The sequence below is a fragment of the Motacilla alba genome, chromosome 2 (genome assembly GCF_015832195.1).
Source record: "Motacilla alba alba isolate MOTALB_02 chromosome 2, Motacilla_alba_V1.0_pri, whole genome shotgun sequence".
Classification (NCBI taxonomy): Eukaryota; Metazoa; Chordata; class Aves; order Passeriformes; family Motacillidae; genus Motacilla; species Motacilla alba.
In genome coordinates this window covers 120,102,299-120,122,787 of record NC_052017.1, presented here as the reverse complement: position 1 = coordinate 120,122,787, position 20,489 = coordinate 120,102,299, and the positions used below count along the sequence as shown (strand labels likewise).

The 20,489-nt window shown below is 38.8% G+C and overlaps 1 protein-coding gene and 1 long non-coding RNA gene across 7 annotated transcripts in view; one reads left to right on the top strand and one right to left on the bottom strand.

Moving 5' to 3' along the window:
* Positions 1–20,489, top strand: part of STAU2 (staufen double-stranded RNA binding protein 2) — a 170,983-nt gene that overhangs the window by 125,902 nt on the left and 24,592 nt on the right. The gene's annotated exons all lie outside the window — the stretch shown is intronic.
* On the bottom strand, positions 2,100–20,488 carry LOC119696922. The gene is made up of 2 exons (XR_005255689.1): positions 17,742–20,488; positions 2,100–17,123 (listed from the first exon to the last, which is right to left on the bottom strand). It is a non-coding gene; the product is annotated as an uncharacterized LOC119696922 (long non-coding RNA).

The window sequence follows — 20,489 nt, the reverse complement described above, 5'->3', positions numbered from 1 at the left end:
ATTTTGACATATGGCTGGAATGATCAAACTACACAAGTTTTACTGTCTAACTTCATTTGACGTGCATTTCAAAGATATTTCAAAATTATTAGGTTGTATACAGTCTTACAGTCGGAGAGTTTACCTTCCTTATGGAACATTTTAATAAAGTCTGATACAAGGGAGCTCATGATCTCAAAACATTACATAAACCTGATATATTTTTTTGTAAATCTTCTTTTATGTTTAATTTTCAAGTCATGTAGAAGCCGTAGTTTCTACAGGAGCTGTTACTATAAAAGTGAAGCATGCTGCTACTAACCAGCCCACATTATTTTGCAGGCACACTTCTTCCAGTGATACAGGAAGAGATTGGCCTAGAAATACAGAAAATTGCTTTAGCTCATCAGCATTTTGTAGACATATAATAGGTAAAATTGGAAAACAAAGGTAGGGTTAGGAAGCCCAGAGTATTTTGGTGATACATTAGAAATTATATGATCTGTGCAAGCTCAAGATGAGTTGTAGAATATTTACTGGTTTATTGCTTTTTTGGTAGAAAAGCCAACCCAAGTATCTTTAAATCTCCTTGTTTTGCTTAATACTAATGTGACTCAAAGAGCATAGGGGTAAGCATAGATATAAACACTTTTTATAGGGTAAAAACTGTATGTAATCTAAAATTTTCTGTGAATACTTGCATTTGTTCAGGATTCCGAGATCTGGGACTCCAAGGACTTGATTTACTTCTGTAGTTGCTTGAATGTATGTGTCCTATAAAGGAAATAAGGATTTCTAAACTTAGGAAAATTAATTTAATTACAAAAATCACTGTAAAAAGTAATGATTGAAAGTTAGTTACCTTAAAAATAGCTACTTAAAAGTAGCTTCCTGGGTTTTTATTTTAAACTTTTTTTTGTTTGTTTGTTTAGTTATTATGAAGCATTTCCCTACAATTCTAGTCAGCATAAGATATTTTATGTCAGCGATGCCTTTTTCTGTCTGAGTACCAAGTGCATTATTGCACAGGGATTCACAAAGGGTACCTCACCACCACAGCACTTCATAATTATCTGACAGAACAGCGAGTGATGGTTTGGTGTTTGCCGTGCTTATCTGCAGCAATAACAAAGGATTAAAAGCTTCCTCGCTCCTGTGTTGCAGTCCCCATTCTTTCCCTGCTGGCTCACACGGGCGAGAGAGACATGTTTATACCAAGCACAAAGCTCAGCAGAGGCTGGAGGAGGGAGCTGCTAAGTAAGAAGTCAATATATGTCTCATATAAGGAAAAGCAGCGTCCCGTGCCAGAGCCATTTCTGTTAAACAGAAGCCTATGGGGGAAGGATTATGACGTGTGATTGAGACACCTGTTGAGAAAATAGGCAACTATTGACAAGTCTGATTCATGACTGAGTGACTGCTCTGCTAGTCTTCACATGATCCCCACCGAGAGCGAGCCTCGACCGCCTGCTAAACAAGGGCTGTTTGAAGTTTCTTTTTAACATTTCCAAGACGTTAATTCAGCAGGACATCTCCACTGGGGTTCTCGATGTCACCAAATCAGCAGCTGTTGAAATCCATTCACTTCAGCATGAAATGTTTGCATAAGTTTTTTTCTTTTTTTCTTTTATTTGTGACAACAGCAAAGTAAATAAAACCCTAAAAATCCTGCACTACTCAACTTGTAGATGTGTGAGAACAGCTTCTGGTCGCAATTGTAGCTGCTAAGGCAAAATATTTATTTGTAGAGAACAATGACAATGAGAGTTTATTATGATACAGAAAAAGTACTGATTGCAGTAGACATTTCTGTCACATTTTTCTATGTAAACATTCAGTTAATTTTTATGCCAGCTGTCGAACTTGTGTGAAAAGTGTTTTGAAATGGAATTGTCTTTGTTTTTCAATTCAAAAAAATCTTAAAAGTCTAAAAGCAAATGTTTCCTATTCTTTCCAGTCAGTAAATGAAACACTGTTTTTCATGTCGGAAAACATTTCTATCTGACTCACATTTCCCTGAGAAAACAGCTTGTATCATAGAATTAGTTTAGTTTGAAGGGGAAACAGAACAAGGCAAGACATGTAAACATATTACAAAGCTTACTTTGATATTTAAATGCTTTTTTTTTTTTTTTCATTTCCTGGCCATCTGAAAAAAGGTGTGGTGAATGTAGTCAATTGTAAATAAAAACTCTGTATTTTCAGTCAGCTTCATTGTTAAACCCAAGAACTGCTGACCACATATGAAGACTCCCGGTTTGAGCCATCCTTCCTCTGTTTATTAAATCTGTTAAGACTTAAGTGTATTTTTACAAGTTCATTAATGTATTCCATTCTCTCTGATGTATTTTTTCCCACTATTATCAGATTTCATTATATGGGAGGAATTATCAGATCAACCCATTATACAGCCGAGCAGCGTTAAGTCTGATTGGAATTTGGGCTTCCCTCCGTTTACAGGGGGAATATTGTGTAAATCAGACTCTCGGGTTTCAGTGGGAGGCACAGGGCTGCACAGCATCCATTTGTCAAGTTGATTGCACCTCAGCAAGGCTGCATTAGCTTGTCTTTGAACAGAAGTGAAATCCTATGCGAAGCTCCCCTTTCTGTCATTTACACTAACATCCATCCTCTTAAACCAAGGCCTCAGAGAAAAAACAAAGTGATGGCACAATATAATCAGTCACTCAGGTTGTCTGTCATCTGTTTTCTTAAGGAAATGACTTTTAAGTTAGTGGAGCAGAAAATTGAAGAAAATTAGCAGAAGGTTGTTGTAGAAGCAGGAGGAATTTTTAAAAATTACAGATGTACAGGGAGAAGCTCTGTTGCATAGAGCCAAGAGAAACGCAATTGATTCTGGTTTTTGGTTTAGTGTTATTATAATGCCAGCGGACCCAATATGCAATAATTCAACTTTTAATGAGACTTTATTCATAAACTTGAATTGGGTTGTAAACGCACAATAAAAAGCTGGTATGCACATTTTCAGCTTTTATATCAGTGACTGTGTTTTATGATGCTGAATACTCCAGTAATTCGCACTCTTTTCCATGTGTCAGGAAACCTGCCTACACATCTCAGAAATGTTAAGCTGGAAAGGCTGTTGTAAATAGCTCTGGGAAGAGACTTGAAGGTTTATTGAAAGTCAGAGAACTGGCTTTTTACCTGATGAAAATGGCAGTAGTAAATAACAATAATTACTCAAACCAATGCACAGGGAAACTTGTACAGTACAACTGTGACTGTTGCTACAGGGTTAGAGGTGTAAATGAAGAGAAGACAAAGACACACATTTTGCATAAGGTAAAAAGCAGCATATTTTAATACACTTCTTTTCCTCCCATCTTCCTAAACTCTTCTGAACACTTTGGAGGTAGGTTTTTAATTAGGGGTACTTTGGTTTCACTTCAATCACTAGGAGAGTCAGTTTTGTCATGTGTATCTTAAGGGAACATTTTTCAGTGTGGCATTTTTTAAAGGAGGATTGTGTATGGCTATTTTAAGCTAGAGCAAAACAACACATTCCTAATCTAAAATAAAAACAGTGAGTTCTTGCAAAAAACTGGTGTGAATTTTGAATTTATTTAGTTATTTTGAAATAGATACGCCTTCTAACAGCTTATCATGTAGTAAGTGACTAGCATCTGTCAAATGTGCCTCTTTCTTTTCTTTTCTCCCTTTTTCATTCTGCCCAAGGGAAAATTGCATATGGTCTTTATTTGTTTATATTATGAAAATATAGTAGTTTTAAATCTTACAGTGCAGTAATAGAAATATTAGTGATCTTGGGTGAGAAACCTCTTTTCTAATATTTCTTTTTCTCCATTTTTTTCTGCAAGAGATAGGGGCACAAAACCTCATGAAATAAATCAGGTCATTAAATTGCTCCATCTTAACATTCCTTGGAAATGTAGCAAAAGGTTACTATTTTCAATACTATGCATAGCATGTTCCTATAACTTTCACAAATAACAGTAGATTGAAGATGGTTAATTTTTCAGTCACTAAGTACTATGAATTATCATGTGCCCCTTGAAGAAAACTTAAATTGGCTTGACAATTTTGAATACACTTTAATTTGAATATTTTTACTCAAAGACAGTCAGATAGATAAGCATCTGCAGGATCACACCATAAATGAATCCATTTTTCTCTTAAAAATAAATTTTAAACCATTTCAGAAGGAAAATATTTTTAAACTGAGCATGTGAAATTATATAAAAAGTTACAGAAATATCAAATGCACTGCTCATGCAACTCACATTTCATGAAGATATACATTACTTGAGGATGTGGTATGAAGATGATAATGGCTACATTTTCCACTACTTTTCCCTTTTATAACTTAATGTTAACATTTAGGAATTCAGGAACTTGAGAGCACTAGAGATCAATCTTGATTCGTTTATTTTTCTTTGTTAAGATTTTGATAGCCTGGTAATGCTTTTGTTTGAAAGAGTATTCTCTACTTCCTCTTGTGGGGCATGAAATATTGTTACACCCAGCTCTTCCTCTGAAATAGTGGAAAACAATTTAGGTAACTGAATCTTTGATGAGGAGACCTGAGATTGAAAGTTCTGGCATTTAATTGCCCTTTTACACATAATTCTTCTATGTTTAACCTCAAAGGTGATTAAAAACTTACATCTTAATTGCATAGCCTCATTCAATCATTAGTACTTTGCCTTGAGGCAATTTATTACAACTTTATTTCCCTGAACCATCAATGAAGATGATGCTGAATTTTATATTAGCCAAATGTCCTTTTGAGATTAATGTGGCAATATAGATTTTATGCAAGCTTTTTCCGCTTCAATATTTGTGTTATTAGATTGGGGTTATAGGTATAGCACAACTGTTTGGGCAGTTTAGAGAATGCTGAGTGCATTGCCTCAAGAGCTGGTGCTGGAGTTTTATTTGAGAAAGTGCATCTGCAAGAGGAAATAATAGCAGGGCATTCTCTGATGTGCTTCCCTATAGCTAATTTTAGAGCTTACTCCCACAAAGTTTTCCCCAAGATAATTGTTGGACTCCCTTTGTGAGAAAGCCCTGGGATCAGATGGCTGAGGAGGTGAGGATGTGGGTGCTGTGCCACAAATGCCATTGTTAATGTTGGGCAAGTCACTGTAAATTGCACTTGTCTTCCACAGTGGTCTTATGGAGGTTCCTACATTCTTAAAATTTTGAAGGGTTTCAGCTGCTAGGGCGACGGAATACCAAAACCCCCTTGTGTTAGTTGGAACTCATCCTGAGCATGTTTTCTGTTATGTTCTTTAATTCATTTTGGATAGGTATTGAAATATGACAGGTAGAAAGCATTGAGACACTTATGCTACTCTACATAACTGCCATAATTTAAAAATTCACTGCTTTTCCACACCATTCTCAGATTAGAACTGGCAGCTACTGGCATCCACTTTACAAGCATTTCTGCTTGCTCAGAGCTCAGGGAGATTGCAATGGATGAGGCTGGTTTGATGAATGCTTCAAGTGAGGTGTGCTGACACCAGTGCCAGAAGCACCGTCCTGCCTTTCCCTCACTCCTGACTTCTCATTCCTGACCCTCTGCCACGCCATCCTTTGAGCTATCACAGTTGTTTATCCTACAAGAAGTGAGGGAGAGGAGGCTGGGGGAGGACAGGGCTGCTGCCATCACTCACTGCTCTGGTACAACCAGCAGAAGTGTTGGTTTGGCTGCAGCCTCTGGAGCCAGATGAGTGGGCTATGTAAGCAAACCAGAAAGGTCTCCCAGCATTCCAGACATGTGAATGTGTGAAGTACCATGGAATTTGGTGAACATTAGATCCTTCTTCCAAGGAACAGGTAACTTCATGCTAGCAGCAGCTCAAACAGTAGCAGCCTCCACCCTAAACTCCAGCGCATTTCACCTCTGGAAACAAAAGCATAAGTGAGGGTGCTCAGACACTTGAATTAAGTGGAAGAAGAGTATGACTGGATATTAAATTAATCTCAGTGGAAATTGGATATGTCTGGAAGAGTAGGGCAAAAGCCAAAGATAGAAAAAAGCAGAAAAAGCATACCAGGAGACTCAAAGGAGGAACAGAATGTGAAAATAAGAAAGAATTTGATAATCACTGTGGCAATCCTACAAAGGTCTCAATGCTGGTTGAAAAGGCTTCAAGAAAGGAAGGCAAGGATTTTTTTTTGTTGTTGTATGTCTCCTGCATTGAAGGAAACAGGAGTAAAATTGGGGGTGGGTGATTTTGAAGTTTTTAACTAGATATGCCTAAAAGATGCTTGACTTCATAATTTTCTCCTCCTAATAGAAACAGCCCTCAGGGCTTCAAACTTTGGCTAATCATTTAGGTCAAAAGGGTAATAATAATGTAGAAGACCGTGAATTAGAAGTGTACCCTGGGGAAAGTTTGACCCAATGCAGAAGTAGAAAATAACCTTACAAAACTCTGTAATGGGATCCTCTGAAGCTGAATGGGAAAATAAGGGCTCATACAAATATGCTCACCATCTAATATGAAACATAACTCCAGAAGTATGTATTTTTATTCCCTGTTATGAGTGAAACCACTGTGGAGTTACTGTAACACTGAGGCTGAACTAATCCCATCACAGAATCAGATCTTGGTAATAAATAGTTCCAGGTGTGATCCAAGGATTAGGAATGTTTAGATTTTTTTTAAACTGAAAGGTGTAGAGTTTTTTTCAGTCTTTCCACTGAGAAGGGAGGACTGTGTGAGGTGGGAAACTCCTGTCTCTCAAAAGAAAGACCTGACTCTTGAAAATCCTTTTTTTCTGGTATATCTATCTCAAATACTTTACCAAGAAAGCTGATATTATTCTGCATATGTTATGAATGGGGAAATGAGCATCTTGCTGGAATGGTGCTGGCAAACCTGGAAGTAAAAACAATGTCCCAGTGCTCTATTTCATGGGTTCTGCTGCCTTCCAGGTCATCCTTACAATGTGCCTTACTTAGTTATTGTGAAACTTTGTGGTTTTGATGGGACATGTTTGGAAAAGAGTGACTCTTGAATATGCCCATCTTGTGCGTGGTATTAGACAGGGATGGAATGAGCATGTGTGTAAAGATGATTGTGCCATACTGCACACACATGAAGGACCACACTAAGGCTACATAGGCAATCTCATAGCCAGTGTCTTTGTGCTTCTCAGTCTCCATGGGCTATGTCTAAGTGCTTGGAGGTCTATGAAATAGGCTAAACTTGTGTGTGAGGTTGTTAGTCTCAGTTCCTTTCCACAGGCTGTGGCTGTAAATGCAGCAGATAGATGGCAGAGCAGCAGGTAGTGCTGATTATCTGAGACAGATAATTTGGATAAGTTTGTAGCTGAAAAAGGAGCTGCCAAGAGTTGTATCTGTGGTCACACTGAGAATTTAAATCTGTTTCTGTACCATCATCCCTCCCCAGAATTTATTCAATGGTATATAACCATTTATACAACCCCATGCAGCACTGCAGGCCTGGGGAGGGGTGACTTGAGAGCTGCTCAGCAGGAAGGGACCTGGGAGTGCTGGTTGACAGACAGCTGAATGTGAGCCAGCAGTGTGCCCAGGTGGCCAAGAAAAACAATGGCATCCTGGTTTGTACCAGCAATAGTGGGGCCAGCAGGACCAGGACAGTGATTGTCCCGCTGTACTCAGCCCTGGTGAGGCCAGACCTTGAATCCTGTGTTTAGTTTGGGGCCCCTCATTTCAAAAAGGACATTGAGATGCTGGAGCAAATCCAGAGAAGGGCAGTGAAGCTGGTGAAGGGTCTGCAGCACAAGTCCTGTGAGGAACAGCTGAGAGAACTGGAGGTTCTCTAGTATGAAGGAGGTTGAAAAGAGCTTGTAGTGAGGCTGGAGTTGGTCTCTTCTGCCATGTCTCAAATAAACGAGAGGAAAGGACCTTAAGTTGCATCAGGGGAGGTTTAGATTTGATATTAGGAAAAAATTTTTACTGAAACAGCGGTTAGACGTTGGAATAGTCTGCCCAGGGAGGTGGTAGAGTCATCATCTCTGGAAATGTTCAAGTGGCATCTGGATGTGGAACTTGGGGATATGGTTTAGGGGTGATTATGGTGGTGGTAGAATGATGGCTGGATTAGGTTAACCCTGGCAATCCTGTGATTCTGTATCAAATCATCAGGTAAGTGGTCACTTTGACTCATTATTTTCCATGTGTGCATTTCACTTACAGGCAGGATTAAAAGAGTTTGGGACCTGAAGCCCAAATCCTTAGCCTTCTAATCCAGAGAGATCAGGATGAAAAGAAAGCATGGTGAAATAGAAAGAGTGCAGAGACAACTGCGTGTCTGCATCCGCACTGGCACTTATGGGGAGAAAGCAAGCAGGTGCTGAAGATCTCTGCAAAGAAAAGAATCACCAGTAGGCATCAATTATAGGGCCTCAGACTATGCTTTCCTTCAGTGTGTGCTGCTGAGCAGAGGCCCTGAGCCAGGGACAAAGTGTTCTGGGACATGTCCTCTGTAATACTTTTAGATTTCTTGAATAATTCACAAAGCTTTTGGACACCTTTTCCCCAAACACACACAAAGCCAATTGTGCTATAGAAGAGAGTTTGAGAAACTCTGTAAAGAAAGCAGATTACTTCTTCAGCCTTTATATAGGCATTTTAGAGCAGATTGCATTATTCCCTATTTTGAGAGAATGACAGCTGAACACGTAATGTTTGCAGAGTTAATATGCTTTAGTCATTTATTTTGTATTTTTTGAGAGTTACTGCCTTATTTACAGTGTAATAGTAACAGTCATGTTCTGCATATAGGTATATTGCCTTTGATTGGGAACAATACCAATTCCGATACCAAATCAAGAAAACTGAGTACATAATGATTTAATTACTTGTGTTCTTTGCAAGAATAATTAAAGGGTCATGCCAAAATCTTATCAGAGCATGACTATTTAGCATGCCAAGACTGAAGCTATTTAGGTGGCATACTAATGACTTATTTGCTGACAAGATTCACTTTTAGAAACTCTCTCTTCACTCTTTCACTATTGATAGAAGTGTAGAAAGTGTAGTTATCAAAATGCATTAGTGGGAAGAAAGAATAAATTTTCAAGTGACTTGTGATTAGAGATGCTTCACTTTAGAAAAAATAATCAGAGAAACAGATTTTTAAGAGCCAAGCAAATATTTTCTGAAAAATCAAGGTATGGGTGGGTATTTGAAAGTCAACCAGCCCTGGCACAGCTACTTATGTTAATTTTTCTCTAAATCTTCATCATAAAATTTTTGCATTCCAGTTACATATCTAGAACACCACTTTAATCTGTAAGTATTAGCTTGTTTCAGAAGTGTTGCAGCTGAATAGGAGAAACTGGTGGTTAAATTTTTCTGAATAGCTGAACAATCCAAGACACTGTAAAATCATCGTAGTCCATATATGCTTTAAAAAAATAGATCCTCTATTTGCTATTAGATCTTCTTAAACCACAAATATCTACCTGGTTATTTTTTCATAAGTGTATTCTCTATAAAAGTAATTCATCCATCCTGAAGCAATATTTTTAACCATTTCCAGTAAAACACAGTTTTGAATGTTGCATATACCTTGACCTACAGAGTTAATCCATAGTTTTCCTTGAAGTATATACTCACAAACATTGGTCTTTTGCAGAAGAGACTTTAAAGGATTTATCTGTAGATGCTTGAAGGAAAAACCATTTGCAAAAGTAGTATTAAGACATACAGATTATGTTTAAAATTTGAAATATATCAGTAGCACTAAGTCAGTTTGAGTATCTCAGCAACTAACTAGTCCCAGAAAGAACTGGTGATATCCCACAAAGTGCTGATCTTCAGCATTTTTAGTGCTTTGCAGAATTGATTTCTCAGTCCCAAGGCAATTGTCCATATCATGCAAGTGCTGCATACTATTATAGTCAGAAGCCTCCGTTTGAGAGTAATCCAAGAAAAAAATACCAGTGTATTGTTTCCAAGTTATTTTTGTGAAATATTTGGCTCCAATGCATAGCTAATTTTCAAAAGGCTCTTTGAAAGTCTCTCGTTAGAAAAATAGATATTTTTTTATGTGTGCATAGTTCATTTTTAAACCAAATCTAGCTAAAAATTGCCACATAAGCTGTTTTTCAATAGGGGCCCAATAGCCATGTTTTTGTGTCTCCACAGAAGGAATACATTTATATTTTTAAATTGTAAGTATTTGAGTAGCCGTATAAAATAAGCAACATGAAGGTGCCATATTGAATTCATTAAGATTTCTCTCTCATATGCAACCCCAAGTATCTAGATCCTTATAATTTTATTGGCAGAGGGAACAAGTACACGGCTTGCCAGGTCAGCTGGGCTATGAATAGCTAAACATTAACACACTTCCAAGCTCATGTTTTGGTTTGGGTTTCTGCCTTCAGTGTAGGTTAAGAAGTCCCCACTGATGATACCATCTCCAGACCATATTTAGCAGATGTATTTGGCCTGCCCTGTTATCACCCCACCATAGCCAGGAGATGGAGTATCCTTTGATCCCTGGTCCCTTTGGCTGTTCACTGCTCAGCTTTCTTGCTGCTCTTTGCTCACTAGGGCATAACTTCAAGCTCACTACCATAACACACTTGCTAGACTGTGGAGCTGCCAGGTCCTAGGAAGCTGTGATTCCTATGGCTGTTGCTATCCCAAGGATCAGTGGGCTCAAAGAAAACCAAGAGCAAAGAACAGGTCACTGATTTGCTCTTCTTCTTCTTTGATATAAGTAATTACTAGGAAACAAAACTTCGTAACCAGAAATTAGTACCATTTTTGTTTGACAGAGTGACATCTTAAGTTGTTAAAGGGAGCCCTTGGTGGCTCTCAGGGATTAATAGGGGGAAATATTTCACTTGCAGGTCATCTGCACGGATCTGTCCTGGGGCACGGGTGATTGACAGCTGTTCCAATGTGATGTCTGCAGGAGGGCCTGTGAAGGAAGCTGCAGGTTTGGGGCTGGGTAGGCAGGTGTCAGCTCTGCAGTCCCACGCTGCCAGAATTAGTAATCCCTGCCGGCAGTGCCGTGACGGCTGCAGGCACCGCGTGGAAACCCAGGCTCAGGGTGAGACCTGGGGGCTTTCTGCTGCTGGGGCTGTGCCTGCATGGGAAACAGTGTGAAACCTGCACGGTGTACCAGCTCTCTCTGGGATAAGGTTGCTCAAGTGAAGCAGGAACCTGTCCTGAATTGCTTTGTGCAGGCAGTTCTTTTTAAGCATTGCAGCGTGGGGCAGCTCTGGAGAAAGCGAATGCCAAAGGAAAGGCTTTAATGCCCTTCCCTATTTCTGTCCCAGATTCCTTCCCACAAACCTGCATTTCACCAGGCTTTTTCCCTTACTGCTTCATCTCCTTGCTACACTTTCCCATGCAAGCTTTTTTGCTTGTAAATGATGTGAAGCAAATACCTAATGTTATCTTTAGTGCTGACACAAGAAAATTAGAGGAGGTATATTACAGTGCTGTTCAGTATTCTTTCCAGAGAAAACTGCTGGTTAGGTCAATTTACTTGGCACTGTACACTGCTTTAATCTTAACTCGAGGCCTGCTATAGATGTACAGCAGCTGGGTCTAATGTCTTCATGCATGGTTGCAAGCAAGTCAGTTAATTTCTGTTTGTTGAGAGGTAGGAATCAAGCAAATTTTTCTCTGTTGAATGGAAACATTGTGGGGCTGGTAACAGGTGAATAAGCAAGACTGGATAACAAAACAACCTGGAATTTCTGTCTGAACTTTGAAGGGCTGGATTCCATAACAGAGAAGTCACAGTTTCATCTCCTTTAAAATGCCAGTGGTTTATCCCCAAACCTTAAATAAGAAGAACTAAAAGGAAAACTGGCTTGACAGACTTTGTTTGTGAGAAAACATGTCACCAGTGGAGAACCACTTGGCTTCAAGTCCACTTGCAGTGCTGTAAGCTGCTAACTGGGATGGTCAGTTTATTGCTAAACCTTTATTCATGGTACAAAAGCTAAACAAATTGCTCACCTGTCATGCTGAGGTCTGCTCAGGCTCTTGATGATCTCTTGGGTTATATTCATCAAGCTTGGTGGCATATGTCCATAGAGGTAGCCCTGCCTGTGCAGACTGTAACCTATGGCCCAAGTTGCTGCCACATTCTGTGAAGCTGTCAAAGATTGGAGCTAAATTCATTGAGTCTTTTGACTTGAAACAGGTGTTTAGTGTTATAACCAAAGAGTTACTACTTAAAAATAGGTGCTGATAAAAATGTCCAATGTTCTGATTAAATGTAAGGCATGGGCTATGGGCCTGTGGCTCATAGTATAGCCAATAAGCTTCTATCATACTAACTAATGGTAGCTTAATTCCAAATGCACCTTAAAATTACCTGTATCTGTTCATATTTTTATAAAATAAAATTTTAGATTAAAAAAAGACAACAAATCTAAAAAGTAGAAAATAAAATCCAGGTCTTTCTTCTCACAGATGACATTTTTCTGTGGGCAAGGGGAGAGAGGGAGAAATAATCTTCTTAATTTACTATAATTCTTTTTTGTTGATGTTGTTCCTGTGTCTGTATTCATAGAACCATAAAATTTTGGGTGTTAAAAGGAGCCTTAAAGATTGTCTAGTTCTACTCCCCCTGCCATGGGCAGGAACACTTTCCACTAGATCCAGGTATTCAGAGTAGAAGAACATCCTTCCAAGCATCATATTTTTTTCTAAGAAGACCTTCTTCATCTGCATAGCCTAGCTTCTCTCATTTAGTGCACAGGCATATATAAGAAGTGGAAAATCTCAGGCCAAGTGGGATGCCAAATTAACCCTTCTTACTCCATGGCTGGCATTAATGCTGAAGTCTCCATATTTTCAAATCACCAGCTGAGGGAAGATGCATTTCAGAAATCTTCTACCAAAGAATCAGTAAAAGGCTATTAAAAATGACAGTCTGCATGGGATAGAGAATAAGCATAATCAATCTTGTAATTTCCATAGAGTGTATCTCTGCTGTTAATTGAAAGAACAGCTAGAGTGCAAATATTAGTCTGATATTTCCTCTCAAGCTTGGCTGCTTAAAGCACTTTCCTGTAAAGTTCTGTGTTTACCTAAGCCCTTAGGGGAAAAGCCACCTTCCCCTCCCCTACCCCTAGTGGAGCTAATGAGCCATGCCTGTTATCCTCCCAAAACTCTTGTTTCAGCAGAAATTAATCCACTTTCTTTGCCTGGTACTAACACATGCCACCACGTTAAGCCAGGAAAATGAGCCTTCTTGCCCTTTTATGTTCACTGGAGACTGACAGATAGGTAGTACTTCTTTGTGCTTTCTTTAGTCATTATGTAGTTTGACCCTAAATCTAAACCAGCTTAATTGCTCACTGCTGCCCAAAGAGCCAGTCTCATCCCTTTTCTGCCATCTCATTCCCAACTGCATGACTGCCCTGTCTCCTTTGCATGGCACTTGTCCCCGTGGTGACTCGGTTTAGGGTTCTAGACGTAGGAAAAAAATGAACCCTATAAAAATATGTTAATAGAATTACAGCTCCTGTTGGGGTCGATTAGGTGCCCATGGTGGTGGACGTCTGGGGCAGGAGCACATTCATGGTGGCCTGAGAGAGGAGAGACTGGACAGCCAATTTTAGCAGTGACACAGTGTTAGGTCAGCTTAGCTGTCTTGCCAAACTAGCCTTGGTATTCTGTAGAGGGTAGCATAATTGCACTATTCCACAATAAACCTGTGGTGAGTCAGCCTGTATAACTGAATTAACTTTCCCAGTGAATCATGTTTCTAATGTAGTTCATTGGGCATGGCTGCACAGACCATCTGTTAGTGGTGAAACTGATGTGTATGCCTGACACGCCACCTCTTCTCTTGGTGCCACTCTTCAGGCCTGTAGGAAGAATGAGGTGGGAAAACTGACCAGCATTAAACATGATTTCATTTTCCCTGCCAAATTATTTGTATACTGGTCATTGGCATGTCCTGAAAGACAGTTGTAGCAGCATAATTAATGGGGCAACACAAGGGCTGGAATGGTGATGGAGGAGTGGAGAGAGAAGGAGCGAGGAACCGCTGAAGCAAATATTGGCACCAAAAAATGTCACTATAACCATGGCTGTGGTAAGGATTTAGCAAAGGTTTTCCTTTATCTAAAGTGTAAGGGACATCTACATTTGGAGCAGAAGGACTGAGTTTAGCTGTATTGTCAACATGCCACACTGAATTGTTGTGACAATCTCAAAAGATTAGCAGGGTAAGGCAACTTGCTTCCTGTCAGTGAAAGGGGGTGCGACTCTGAGCCCTGAACATAGGGGAAGATAAAGCAGCTGTCTGGCCAAAACTGGCAGTAAGTTAGTTTTAGAAGGACCTTCTAGGATTAGATAGCAATTCAGCATGTGTAGTTTACACAAGATGAATGGGGGAGCAAGGGACTGAGAGTAAGAGCAGCATTTTGCAGATATCACCTGTCTGGGAACTTGCGCCCCTCTGAAACTTCTCAGCTGGAGCAAACATCCTGGGTAGATGACAGGACAAATCTGAACCTGCAAAAGTTTGGATTTCTATACATAAACCTGCCTTAGCAGCTAAAGAAATTATGCTGGCATCTGTCTAACTACAGCTCTGTGTTTGCTGGTATCTTTCAATAAATGCTACTGCATAAAAACCTGTGGAGCCAATGCACTCTCAGATTCTCAGCAGGGGCTCACTGAAGCAAAAGAAGAATAACAGAAGAATCAATCCTGCAGTATGACAGTGATCTTTTACAAATAGTTTTAAGCATTTGAATGTGTAATATTTTGTGATTGCATGGAAAGTTCTCTGATGTCTTTCAGAGAAATTTAAAATCTTGCCATATGCTTCAACCTTCTTTTTTTTGTGTCCGTGGGTTATGTGCAAATCTTTAGGGTGACTGCTAAAACAGTTGTGAGCATATTGGATGCCTGCATGATTCAGGGAGCAACTTGAAATGTGCTCAGCATCCCACGCTGACTACGGCCCATTGAACCAGAGAGCTCTCAACACCTTGCCACAGCAGGCTCTTAACAAGTGGACTGCATTATGTTAACTTCCTTGGAAGGAAATCAAGTACTGCTCCCTCAAAATCGCCTGTGCCTTTCTGCCCAAATTTATAGGGGCTGACAGACTTCCTCTCAAGTAATTCTTTAGTGCTACTTTGCTCCACAGTGTGTGAAGGAGAAAATTTGTCACAGAGAGTGTCCTGAGAGCCAGACCCATAGGGCATGTCACTGCCACCTCAGGTTCTTGGAAGGCTAAAAACAGTTTGTGTCAATGCTCCCCATTAGCTGCCCTAATTTTCAGATAGAAACATGACTGTCACTTTGACTTAATTACATCATTTCCTAACATACAATATTGTTCAGGTTTTGTGTTCTTGTCTGTGCTGCGTGTAAAGTCTTTATAACAAGAGCTAAAATAATGTCTTTTTAGTAATGAAAACTGTTATTACATATTAATTCCATTTCTAATGGCCTTTCAAAACAGAGGCAGAGCAACCTATATACAATTTTTTGTACTTCCTTAGTAAAAAACCCATTCATTTAATGCTAATTTTGAACAACTTTTTAGTCAGAATGGGATCACCTGAATTATTTTTTATGAATGTCTACAGAGTGCAGCCACCTGCTACATAGCATGTTACAAACTTTGAATGTTTCATGTGTGTAAATATGTTTTGTTACTAAAAGTTTGCTTTATGTACTGTGAGCCCTGATCTTTTTAGGATTTTTTTTACTTCTAGCTGTCTCAGTTACTAAATTTGAGGCATACAGCCCCATTTCGCAGCTCAGTCACCTTCTATTTAAAAAATATTCACTTGTTTCCCCTGAAAAATTCTGAATTTCTAATTATCAAACAGAGCTGTTTATCGTTGTCTGAGGTGTTTGTTTGACAAGCAGTCATGCAGAAATAGTGCAATGTGTAGGCTCCCAGTATAAATAGAAGCAATCATGATCCAAAGTGCAGATAAGTAATTGGAATAATAAGTAGAAATAAAGACGCTTTGTCAGTTTGCATTCCTTTTTCTGAAGCAGCTAAGGCCAAGTGTAGAAACTGATCCTTATCTTTAGTTTTTCTCCCAAAATAAGGATAAGATTGGATTTAAGAATAAGAGCTTACCATATGAATTTAGGTTTATGGAGGATGTATTCTAGACTGTCCAAAATAGTGTGCCTAAGGCAAATTTGCTTCTAAAGAAAAGAAAAGAATGCAATAAAGCTTAGGGTTATACTGAAACTGAACTGCAATATATTATGAAATAGCTTGGTTCAGTAATTCCTGGATTGTTGAATTCAGATTTTCAGCCCACTATGATTCTTTGCTGATTAAAAAAATCCTCTGATAAATGCCAAGGACTAGTGAAATTAAAGGTGTGGCTTTTTCTCCTGTCTGAACTTTCAGACCAAGAAGTAGATAATAATTTGCACTTATCAAAAACAGCATGGTGACCTGAAGTTATTTAATATATTTTAAGGAGCTGATTGAGAGTAACGATGATGAAAATAGCCTCAGTGAAAAGTGACCATCACACCTATGTAAGAGACAATGTCTGACTAAAAAAGCTCTGAAAAATGGGTCCCTTTTTAGATGTTTTTCACTCTCTGATGCAGGATCTAGAGGATGAGGTCAAAGGGCTTATATATGGTCTGTGCAGTGTCTAGCATGACTTAGCCTCAATGCTGCTCAAAATTGTAACAGAACAAACTAGTCTTCTGATTCTTCATTGTATCATCTACTGAACAAGAAAGCCTTTTTGGATTATTCTTTGCTACAGGTTTGTAAATATTCTAGAACTAAAGAATAAGCAGATGCAACCCATTTTTTCTTGTACTGACAGTTCTTGTTTGTAGACTAGTTGTAGAAATAACTCCAGGACATCTGACATCTTATTCATATAAAATGTGTTGGCAAAATTTGTCATGAATTGATTCCATTTCTTCTAGTTCCTTTTTGGTTCTCCTTGTTGGTTTTTTTTTTTTTTCTTTTCTGTGGGAGTATTTCTATTTTTTCAATCATTTTGCAATTTGGAAGTTTATTCATATCTCCTTAAGCATATAATAGTTCAAGGAACACATAATCCCTTTCAGGCAGCAGCTTTTATAGCATGTGGTGGGTGCCTCTGAATCAGCATCAAATGTTGGCATCTCCACTTCCTCCTTCATCAGAAGTAGTGAAGTTTCATCAGAACTAGAGAGAAAAAAATATTTCAAGAGAAGATAAAAAAGCGGTGTTCCTTTCCTCAGGGGGAAAAAAAAGAAAACCAGATTTAACATTAAATGGAAGAAAACAAATCCACTTTTTAAAATCATCTTGTGTACTTCCTTCAAGCTTTATACAGTAGAAATTAGAATTTTTTCACTGAGGATGGACGCTGTTGATAACCAGTAATGAGAATTGAACATGGTTTTTCATAAACCACAGCTCCTTTCTCTGAAAATTTGTAATGTGATTTGATGTTTCTTCCATGTGTGGAAAACTTAGATTCAAAATATCCTGTTTCTCTCTCAGGTCTAGAAAAGAGCAAACTTCAGAATAATGGAGTTCCTAATCTGTACAGTCAGATTAATAAAATGTCTGCCAACCTACTTTCTCCAATTTTCTAATCCATTTGACATGACTACTGGCAAAAATATTTGAGTTCACTATTTAGAAAATCACTTTTGAGCTCCTGAGGCTGGTACTCTCTCTGTCTCTTAGCCTCATACAGGCACGAGAAGCAGGTGCCCAGCAGCCTTCCCTTCTGCCTTCTTTGCACCCTGACTTTCCTGGGATATCATCCCTGTAGGTAGGCCAGGGAGGACTCACCAAGGCGAGTGAAATATGCTGGGTCTGGTCCTCAAGAGGGCTGAAAGTCTGTGGTTGTTCTCCTGGCTGATGGTCACATCTCAGATAATTCCATTGTATCCAAATCTTCCTCCTCCAAACTTCAAACATCATTGTTCAACAATCTGAACTCTACAAGAAATAATTTCAGAAAACTCTTCGGGCAATGGAACATAAAAAAGTTTCTGCTTGTAATGGGATCCCAGTATCACTTAAATTCGGGGATAATCTGATTCCTTTTTCTTCTTTAACTGGATATTTATAAGATAGAAAATCCACAGTGTTTCAGCTTTCAGGAGCTTAGTGGGAAGAGCCTATTATACTATAGGTAGGTATTACCCTCATCTTTCTTGCCAACCTCCCTGGTTGAAATAACCTAAAAAGTAGCCTGAGAACAGGTCACTCTATATAAAATAATAACTTTGAGGGATTCATGGCTTTGCTCTTCCCAGATTATGAGCCCAGACACAAAAGTCTGACCAAAGCAATGGAGCCTTTACAAAACCTTTCCAGAGGAAGGGCTGGATGTCTAAGCTGTTTTCCCATCCCAACTCAGAGAAAGATTTTTGTGAGATCATATATCAACAAATAAACTTTTAGCTAAGCTATGGGAACAAACCCAAGTTATTTTGGCAAGTAATAACATCAGAGTTGAGTGAGGATGATGCAGAAACCTGAATTTTCAGTTCTTAATTTTGTCTCATATTTCTAATACTCTTTAAAATGAACAGATAATATTCTCTCTTATTTTTACTTTAACATTATTTCAAATTTAAATTTTTCATCCAAGACACACAATTTCTCAGTGTTGAAATCAATATACTGTGATAACTTAATTCCATTTCTGGATGCAGCAGATCTAGATTCCTTTCTACACTAAATGGAAGCAGAGTGCAGGGTATTTAATATCCTGTCGTTGAGACAGTGCAGGCTGCTACTATACAGTGAGTAGTATGTAAGCATATGAGTTTTGAAAATTAAAATGAGCTGGTAAGCTAACAAAAGAGTAAGATATAAGCATAGTAATTGTTTTTTCATCTAAGTGAGGCCACTCTAAATAATTACAAGCAATTTGAATGTTTTGAACAATTTCTTTTAGTGTAAATTTTGCTCACTCTTCATAACATTAATACTTTGAAATAATTGATTTTCAAATACTGAAGGAGACAGAGCATGAAGCTTAAGACTGAAAGGCAATAAAGTCAAATGAGATTTGTGTAAAGGTCTATATTTAAAAAAGGCAATACAAGTTCAGTAAAGCACAGCTTGTCTTAAAAACAGCCTTTGTCCTGCATGGAAAGAGTTCTATAATTTATAATATGTATAGCTTTTATTTTCATGAAAGAAATACAGTATTGCTTAAAGGAGGTGGGCATTCATAGCTTTGTTAGTTATAACAGTCTCAGGCTGTTGAATTTAGGATATAAAGCTGTTTTCAACTTTATATACTATATACCCAAATAAAGTAAACACCTACTTGGTCTAGAGCAGAGCTGTCAACAACCCGAGCACTTGCTTTTGTAATCTGAATTCAGTACCTGTAATCACTCCTTTGTTGTCCAGTAGTATACTGGGTCTGGCTGGGATGGAGCTCATTTTCTTCCTAGCATCCTGTGTGAGGCTACAGCTATGATTTGTGACAATACCACTGTTGGTAAAACACAACTGTTTGGCCACAGCTCAATGGTGCTTGCATAGAGTCAAGGCCTTTTCTATCACAGTCTATCTCAGTGGAAGCCGTTTGGATTGGGCAAGAGTTTGGGAGGGGATACAGCTGGGACAGCTGACCCTGCCTGGCCAAGGAGATATTCCATGCTGTATAACATTATGCTCATCAATAAAGCAGGGGGAGAGTCCTTCCAAGATAACCATCACTTGGAAAGTGGCTGAGCATTGGTCTGCTGGCGTGAGGTGGTGAATGATTGCCTTTACATCATGTGGTTATACCTCCCTTTCCTTCACTTATTAAATGGTCTTTATCAACCTGAAGGTTTTTTCACTTTTGCTGCTCCAATTCTCTCCCCCATCCCACTGTTGGGAGAGGGAGTGAGAAGCTAGATGAGGCTTAGATACCAATCAGATTAAATGCACCACTAATATTGGATGCTTTCAAATATTTCCATTCAGCAGAATATTCTGGACTAACAAGGTGAATAGTACTGAAAGCTCCCAGCTTCAACTTTGATATTGCTGTCAATAATCAACTTTATTCTCACAATATAACAAAGGTGTGGGCTAAGTATTCCTTCCTTTTTCTTTTCTCATTTTTTAACTCTGTTGACATGGGCACATATTTCAAGACTGATCTTGTATGTATTTCTTAAACCTAATCTGCCAAGAAGTATGAGAAGGCCATGGATTTTGAGCATGCCACGTACTGATGCCTTGAGAGGCTGACCTAGAACAGAGGCTAGACAGAGCTAAGAGAATAAAGTAGGTATTTATTAAAAGGCCTTGAAGGATACACCTTGGGCAGTACAAGAGCCCAGCCAGGGCTATACCCAAGATAGACCCAAAATGGTCACAAAATGGACGACCGGTGGCAAGGTTTCGCACTTTTATGTTTGGGTCCATTTGCATATTGAGGTTAATTGTCCAATTACAGATTCAGGTTATGAAGTCCTATCCTTCTTGTTTTCTCTCTTCAGTCCACTGTAGTTTATGCTTTTTGGGACCTGAAATTTGTATAGGTTGTCCTTGGTCTCAAGCTGGAAAAGGATTGTTTCGTCT